Source organism: Camelus ferus, chromosome X (genome assembly GCF_009834535.1).
Source record: "Camelus ferus isolate YT-003-E chromosome X, BCGSAC_Cfer_1.0, whole genome shotgun sequence".
NCBI classification, from domain to species: domain Eukaryota; kingdom Metazoa; phylum Chordata; class Mammalia; order Artiodactyla; family Camelidae; genus Camelus; species Camelus ferus.
The window spans coordinates 75,979,749-75,988,162 of NC_045732.1; the positions used below are offsets into that span (position 1 = coordinate 75,979,749).

An 8,414-nucleotide genomic window follows, 5' to 3' on the forward strand; every position below is an offset into this window, starting at 1 on the left:
CGGTCTCCAGGAGCTACACCAAGCCTGGCCACTGACAGGCACAGGAGTGGGTTCAGAAATGCCTGAGAGTTGAGCGATGGTGATGACAGTGATGATGGCGGGATAATGAGGGAACACTCATTGAATGCTGAGGTGGGTTTCTCCCAGTTTTCTGCATCCCCAGGGGAGGTCTCCTTCCCCCACCTGTCAGAGGTACCCCTATCCTTTCAGATAGTTCAAGGCCAGCCAAGTCTTCCCCTACCTAAACCACTCCCCTGAGAAACATATGGAAGTTAGGGGTCAGGGGAGCTGATCTCAGGGGGACACAGATGCTCACCAGTGTGTGGTTGGAAGGAGATATGGGCGAGGTCTGAGGAGTCATTTATAATCCAGGTAACCCCTAAATCCTGTTACTACCAGGGATCTGAGGGGTAGGGTAAAAGGGAGCAGAGAGAGTGGGGCTGGGGCTCCTGCCTCATTCTGACAAGATGTGTGGGTCCCAAGCTGCAGCATCTCATCTCAGACCAGAACCCACAATTTATTATGGCCTCTCACAACTGCTCTCTCAGATATTCACCATCCTCATTTTACAGACCAGGACACTGAGGCACACATGGTTATAGTAACTTGCCTAAGATCAGACAGCTAGTAAGAGTTGGAGCTGGAACTGAACATTAGATCTGTCCCTCCCCAGAGATGGAAGTCTTTACTATTGTGCTGTAAAGTCACTCCTAAGGTAATAGGTACAAAAGTTCTGATTATTCTAATGGCTACATCCCAGGTTTGGATTTCTGAACTGTCACACTCACAACCTAAAGTCTGCACAGTAGGATGGCCTCAGTCTCATTTCTTTTATTGAACAAGACAGAAAAAAATGACCAGTTTAGGAAACTTCCTTCTCAGAGCCTGAAACCATTTTCTCCTCATATTTATTTTTATAGTCAATTTCTGGGATAAAATACTAAAAATAACAAACTGTTGGTAAGGACTTGGGCAAAGAATTTCTCTCCCACACTGGTAGGACTGAGAATTGACACATTCTTTCTAGAAGGCCAAGGGGGAAATGTATCAAAGGCTGACATGTAAAAACCGTGAATCCAGCAGTTTAACTTCCTGAAATTGATGCTAAGAAAATAACTGAACAAGTGTAAAAAATTTTATGAACAAAGATGTTTACTCTAGGTTTTTTTTTTGTAATAGTGGAAAACTGGAAACAACTTGAAAGACCATGAGTCAGGTTCGGCTGAATAAATTAGGCTCCACACTCAGAATGGAATGCTATGCTTTTAAAACTCTGGGGGTGCATTCAGATCATTGGGCCTAACCAGACAAATGAAGAGTGGCCCCCTCTAGAAAAGACCAGCGGTCCACCAAGTCTTCTGTGTTATCTGACTCCCAGTGTGCTGTGTCCAACAGCCTGGTCCTCCCCTTCATCTGGAAAACCCTTGCTGATCCTCAGGCCAGCTTCCTCTGACTCCACTAAAGGTCATTCCTTATATCTTAGGTAATACTTATCATTTTGTTGTAATTGCTTGTATAATCATCTGTCCTCTCCAGTAAGCTTATAACCCCTGTGTGTAGCACAGGGAGTTTTAGATATCTTGGCACAGAATCCAGGCACACTCCCACCTCACGTGTTTGCCCTGGCTCCAGATGTTACTCTTCCTCCAGATGTCCCTGTGCCTTGAGCCCTAACCATGCTCAAGTATTCACTCAAATGGGACCTCCTCAATGAGGCTGGCCCTGAACAGCCCATGAAAAACTGCACACCTGGCCACCAGCACTCTCATTCCCCCTTCCCTGTTCAATTCTTCCATCACATATGTCTCTTCTAACACACCTCATACTTCACTGATTTATTAGAGTCATTGTTTATTCCTGTCTCTCCCCACTAGACTATAAACTCAACAAAGGTAGACGTTTTAGTCTGCTTAGTTCACTGGTGAATGCCCAGCTCCTAGAACACTGCCTGGAACAGCACAAGCTGGGTCTCAATAAATGTCTGTGGCTGGAATGAATGAAGGGCCTGGCACACAGTAGGCACTCGGCGGATGGCAGCCTTTATTACTACCACTCTCCCGGAAGTGGTGTTGCTGGAGGGGAGTCAGTCAAGGAGAGAACAGCTCACACTGCTGAAGCACTGTCCACCTAGCTGATGAGGTCAGAAACCCGGGAGACAGTCTAGATCAACTGCTTGCTTCCACTCTCCCAGGCTGTCACTTATTAGTTGGACCACCCACTCCTAACATGGCAGAAAGTGAGAAATGGGTTTCTTTGTAGCTTCTATGTCACATTGTCAGAACTTAGGTCTAGGCATTTCAAATTTCCAGTCACTCCTTCTATTAAAGAACAATAAAAAGTAATAATAATATGGTGAAGACACTATGGAAAATAGTATGGAGGTTCCTTAAAAAATGAAAAATAGAGCAAAAAATATGGTCCAACAATCTCACTCCTGGGCATATATCCAGAGAAAACTCTAATTTGAAAAGACATACACACTCCAATGTTCACAGTAGCACTATTTACAATAGCCAAGACATGGAGACAACCTAAATGTCCATCAACAGATGACTGGATAAGGAAGGTGTGGTATACACACACACACACACACACACACACACACACACAATGGACTATTACTCAGCCATAAAAAAGAATGAAATGATGCCATTTACAGCAACATGGATGGACCTAGAGATTATCATATTAAATGAAGTAAGTCAGACAGAGAAAGATAAATATGATATCACTTACATGTGGAATTAAAAAAATGATACAAGTGAGCTTATTTACAAAACAGAGACTCACAGACATAGAAAACAAACTTACGGTTACCAAAGGGGAGAGGGAGGGGGAATAAATTAAGAGTATGGAATTAACATATAAAAACTGCTATACACAAAATAGGTAAGCAACAAGGATTTACTATATAACACAGAAAACTATATCCAGTATCTTGTAATAACCCATAATGCAAAATAATATATATATATATAAGAATCACTTTGCTGTACATTTGAAACTAACACAATATTGTAAATCAACCATACTTCAATAAAAAATATATAAGCCTTGTGTGAATAATAAATAACCTAAGATGTAAAGAGAGTGATAATAATGAGTATTATTTTCAATTGCTATGTATTGAACATGTCAATAATATAATAAGAATTATTAACCCCACTTTAGAGGACATAAATGGGTCTCAGTAAGAGACAGCAACAGGATTAAGGCTAGTAAACAGATGGTAAGTCTGGCACCAAAGTCTGTGAACTTTCCATCATATATTTCAAGTAAGAATACTAACATTAATGAGAAAAACTGTATCACAGTGGAAGATCAGTTATTGGGGCAGGGGTAACAGGCAGATATGAGTATTTGATCAATTTCCTGCTCATCAGGCACAGGTTAAAGCTGTTTGAAAATCTGTAAGTAAAAGAATTTAAATTTTACCAGAGGGAATGTGATGGAGGTTGATTTTAAATATCCTGGATGGACCAAGATCTAATTTAGCTCAGGGAAACATAATTGAAAATAGAATCTCTTTAGTATCACTGATTTCTGAAACTCAAGAAAGGACATGATAAACTTTTTCCTTTCTGTCTTCCAAAATATTTTGTAAAACTATTTTACTCATCAAATAATTTGAGTTGTTATAAAAGTAGAATACTTAGAAAGTCACAAAAGTATATGAAAGATTTTATATGGTTAATATTTAACTAGCCATAAAAGTATACATAAAGAAAAACAGACCATAGGTAAACTGAACATTTTGGCATACTTCTTTGGAATCTATTTTCCTAACTCCGTGAGTGTAGATATACGTACAATTTACTTTATTGAGTGAATTTTGTTCTTTTTCTATTAATAAATGTAATAATTTCAAAAGCAGAAAGTAAAGATTGGCAAAAAGAGGAGTAAAGGAGTAGTAAAGCCTGAGCAAATATAAAACATACCAAAAAAGAAAAAACCCTATAAGAAATAAATACTGCTGTTACTTGCTGACAAATAATGATCATTAATTGTAGTAAATGTGATTATTTTCATAGAAAAAGGGAAAGAACTAGTGAAAACATTTCTGAAAATAAAATAATGCAGGACATTAATGTAATATCTGAAAGACTTAGGAAAAGAAGATGATAACACTCTTTTGAGCACACTATGAGAAGATATGAATGAAAGGAGAACTGAAGCTTAGCTAAAGGATGGCAGGCACGGTGGCCGCGGAGAGGAAGACATTATTATAAAATCACCCAGGCCCCAGCCACATCATAGGCTGGCCTCACAATTACAATGCAGGGACCCTCTGCCCCACTAGGCTTACTATTAACTGCAGTAGCTCATTGGGAATAAAACAAGAGTCGTGAGAGCCACAGCAGGCATGTGCCAGGGGACAGTTAGAACACAGAGGGGGGCCCTATAATCCAGGGTGTCAGGAATAGCTTCTCACAGGGGGTAACGTGTAGGCTGTAGGACTAGTATCCTCAGCAAGATCAAAGGGAGATCAAAGGGATCAGAGCACCAACCAATGTGAAAGGTACATACCTTACCATTGTTGTCAGAGAGCCCCAAACAGGAGGTCTAAGAGGCCTCAGAGGAGCATACCGCTTCCAACTTGAAGGTTGTGGTGGTGAGATCTCAGCGCCACTGGAGGTCAGTGGGGACTTCAAAACTGTCAAGTGCTGACTCCCCGGATATCACCAACACACCTGTTGATATGACAAAGCTGAATTTATTGCTTACTTCAATAAGGGAGAACCCCACCTCATAAAGTTTTGCCAGTGTTTCTGAGAGGAAGGAAGGATCAGAATTTATTGAGAAATGTAGGTCTGGTTTAAGGCAGAGGATCTTTCAACTTTGGGACTTGATTAGGACTTGGTAAGGATCATGATACGTATAGTCTAGGATTGGTGGAGTCAGCAAGGGGAGGATTTTAAGGAGAAGGACTTAAAGAATTTCCGAGTGCAAACTGTTGATGCTCTCCATTGGAGAGTTGATGGATCTTTGGCGATGTTTCTGTAATGAAAAAAACTATTTGCTTGGACAGAGGAGTCCTGGAAAAGTAATGCCAATGAGGACGGTGGACTAGCAAAGTCATACTTACGTGGATAGTATGGCATGGTTTTGTTTCTCAGTGTCCAGGCTGAGTATGGGGATGGACTGTTTCAGTTCTCATATATAAAACATTTTTTTTCTGAATAATTCACCTTAGGTATGCATTTATTTTGTGGTGTCAAAATCCTTTCATTTACCTGAGTCCCAAGGAAAGATGACACCTACTCTTCCTAGGTTTTTACTAAGCCTTGAGAAACAAAAATAGCTAGCTTTAACCAGCCTGCTAAACCCTTCAGGTGAATTTTTATTCAATCCTCAAAAACATCTTGCGAAGCAGGCACTATTATTATCCCTATTTTATAAGAGGAGGAAACTGAGGCTCACGTAAGTAATAATTACCTCACGTTCATCGGCTACAAATGCATTTTGCCAGAACGTGAAGAAAAAACATTTTCAACAAAATTGCCTTATTCTGTTCAGTTTTTGCAGAAGGGACCTAGGATGTAGGTTCAAGAAAATTATTCGGCCATTCTGTCCTCTTCAGGGTCATTCTCCTTTGGGAAGGGAGGAGGGGCTGGAGGCCTCCTCCCGGGTCTGGAGGCCTCCTCCCGGGTCTGGGTCAGCAACATCACCGCATCGCCCCAGGGCCAGCAACACGGGCACTTCCGCTGCAGAAGCCTCCACCTCGGCCTGGGCTGCCCCGCGGGCCGGAAGTCGTCGGACCGCTTGTCCGCGCATGCTCCGGCCGGCTGGTTCCCGCCGCGCCGGCTTTGCCCGCTTCCGGTTACCAGGGGAGCTACGACGCGCTCACGGGTGCGGAAAGGGGCGGAGGCGAAATGATCCGGGAGCCGTGCGCAGTAACGTGGGGTTCCGCGGCGTGGAGCCCGGGACCGCTGCGAGCCTGCACAGACTGATTTCCTCCCACCACCGCCTTCTCCTTTCGCTCTGCGTGGGCTACACGGTGGGACTGCAGCGGCGAAAGCGACTTAAGTCCGGGCGCACTTATCTAACCTGCTGGCGACCCTGAAAAGCAGCCGCGTGAGTTTCCCAGGAACCAGGAGGCCCAAGAAGGAGACCCCTCACTCTGACGTTGTGGCAGTTTTGCCCATCCCGCAACACAAAGGAGGGACTTGGTCCCAGCCTTTCCCCTAGCATCCTCTTGCACCTCCCCACCGCCCTTGGAGAGGTGTGCTTTCGTCTGGAGTACCCCAGGGGGCAGGCCTAGGGGATGGAGTTTGTATCTTTCGGCTGTTTTGGCAGGGCATCCTTGTCCAGTAAGCACTGACCAAATTGCCAAAACGGAAATTTTTTTTAAAAAAAACATTTTCACAGATATGCTGTAATAGAACAATTCACCTGGTTGTGAACAGTATTTGAGAGTTGCGAGAAGTGAATTTATTACCTGACTACAGTTTATTGCTTGGAGTAGGGGCCTTAGGCACACTCACACTTAAACTGGAAGGCCATGAATTATCCAAATTACACACTGGGATCACCCAACTGGAAACCCGTTGTACACTTCGTCACGCAGTTTTCACAGATAAGCTGATTTTGATGTTTCTGTCAGCACAACCCCAAGCCCCAACCAACAAAAATGCCTCAGAAACTTCATTCACCACAATTCATACCATATCTTGTCCTGGAGGAAAAAAGTTAATTTAGAGAGAAACTAAATAATACAATAGATTGAGGGATTTTTTTTTAAGTGAGCTTTATAGATTGTATACCATTAACTTCACTCATTTTAAGTGCACATTTATTTTTAGTAAATTTACAGAGTTGTGCAACCATGCCGCAATCCAGTTTTAGAGCATTTTTATCACCCCCGCAAAGTTCCTATAAGACTGCAGTTAATCTCTCCTCCCACCTCTAGCCCTAATCAACCACTTATCTACCTTCTGTCTCTATAGTTGCTTTTTCTGGACAATTCATGTAAATGGAATCATACAATATGTGGTCTTTTGTGAATGGTTTCTTTCACTTAGCATGTTTTCCAGGTTCATCCATGTGGCAGCTTGTATCTGATTTTTCTTCCTTTTAATAGCTAAGTAATATTCCTTGTATGGATATTCCACATTTGTTTATCCATTTATCGGTTGATGGACATTTGAATTGTTTCTACTTTTTGGTTATTATGAGTAAGCCTAGTGTGAACATTTGTGAGGGTATACGTTTTCAGTTCTCTTGATTTTACTGCCCTCCACACGTGCTGCTGTAACACCCTGAAGAGACCTCTGTAATAACACTTAACACACTACCCTGTAAGCTTGGATTCATTCTCTGTCTCTCTGCTAGAGAGGGCAAGGACCATGTTCACTTGTTTCCTAGTGTAGGAGTGGAATTTATGTGTCATATGGTAACTGCATATTTAACTTCTTTAAGAACTTCCAGACTGTTTTTTAAAGTGGCTGCACCATTTAATATTCCCATGGGTAAACGCATGAAGGTTCCACTTTCTCCACACCTCACCAACACTTGTTTTGTCTGTCTTTTCATTTGGTATCTCATTGTGATGTTAATTTGCCTAGACTGAGTGGTATTTAGTTTAGCTAGTTTCACTTCACTTTAATGAGTGCCTTTTAAAATATTCTAATCTAGGAGCTGAAATGAATAATACATGGTCCCTCCTTGCAAAGGGCTCATAGTCCCTTCAGGGAGACAGGCAGAGAGACAGATAATTACAGCAAAGTGTCTTAAGTGCTCTGATGGAGTTGAGCACGGAATGCTATGGGGAGCAGAGAAGAGGGACACCTAACCTAGGCTGGGGGGAGGACGGAGAAAATACCAAAGGGGCTTTAATGTGGCTCTGGTTTTCTTTTGTGTATTTTTATCAAAATAATACATGTACACAGTTTTAAAAAGTCCAATACTTCTACAAGGTTTGCTATTAAAGAAAAAAGGAGCCCCCAATTTCCTCTCCTTTCCCTGCTCCTGCCAAAGCAATCACTTTCTATTCTTTTAAGTCTTTGGATATTTACCTCTATATCTTTAAATAGCATAGTATATTTTTATTTGAGAAAGAAAAATTATCAGCCCTGACATAGGCCAAACAATCACCATTCCCACTCGCATGATTTCTAACATCCCCATTAAATGTTAACACATAATTAATTGTGAAAGCCATGGTCAGAATGCAACTAGGGAACACAACGTTTCAAATAAGATTCAACAAGATGTTATTTTTCGATTCCATTTTTTCATTAGTAGACCTGTATTACAAAACCGTGTAGTCAATTATTATTATATTTTGGATTTCATCAATTAAAATTTTATAGAAATTTGTTTTTTTCTGTTGTTATATAAGTATCTACATAATAGCCTCCATTTTGCTTCTTGGCTCATAGAGCCTCAAATATCTGCCATCTGACCTTCACAGA

The 8,414-nt window shown here is 41.6% G+C and overlaps 1 long non-coding RNA gene across 1 annotated transcript; it reads right to left on the bottom strand.

The window, feature by feature from the left end:
- Positions 1–3,064: 3,064 nt before the first annotated feature.
- LOC116662047 lies at positions 3,065–5,710 on the bottom strand. Its single transcript, XR_004318027.1, has 3 exons — positions 5,437–5,710; positions 4,528–4,691; positions 3,065–3,408 (listed from the first exon to the last, which is right to left on the bottom strand). It is a non-coding gene; the product is annotated as an uncharacterized LOC116662047 (long non-coding RNA).
- Positions 5,711–8,414: the final 2,704 nt, after the last annotated feature.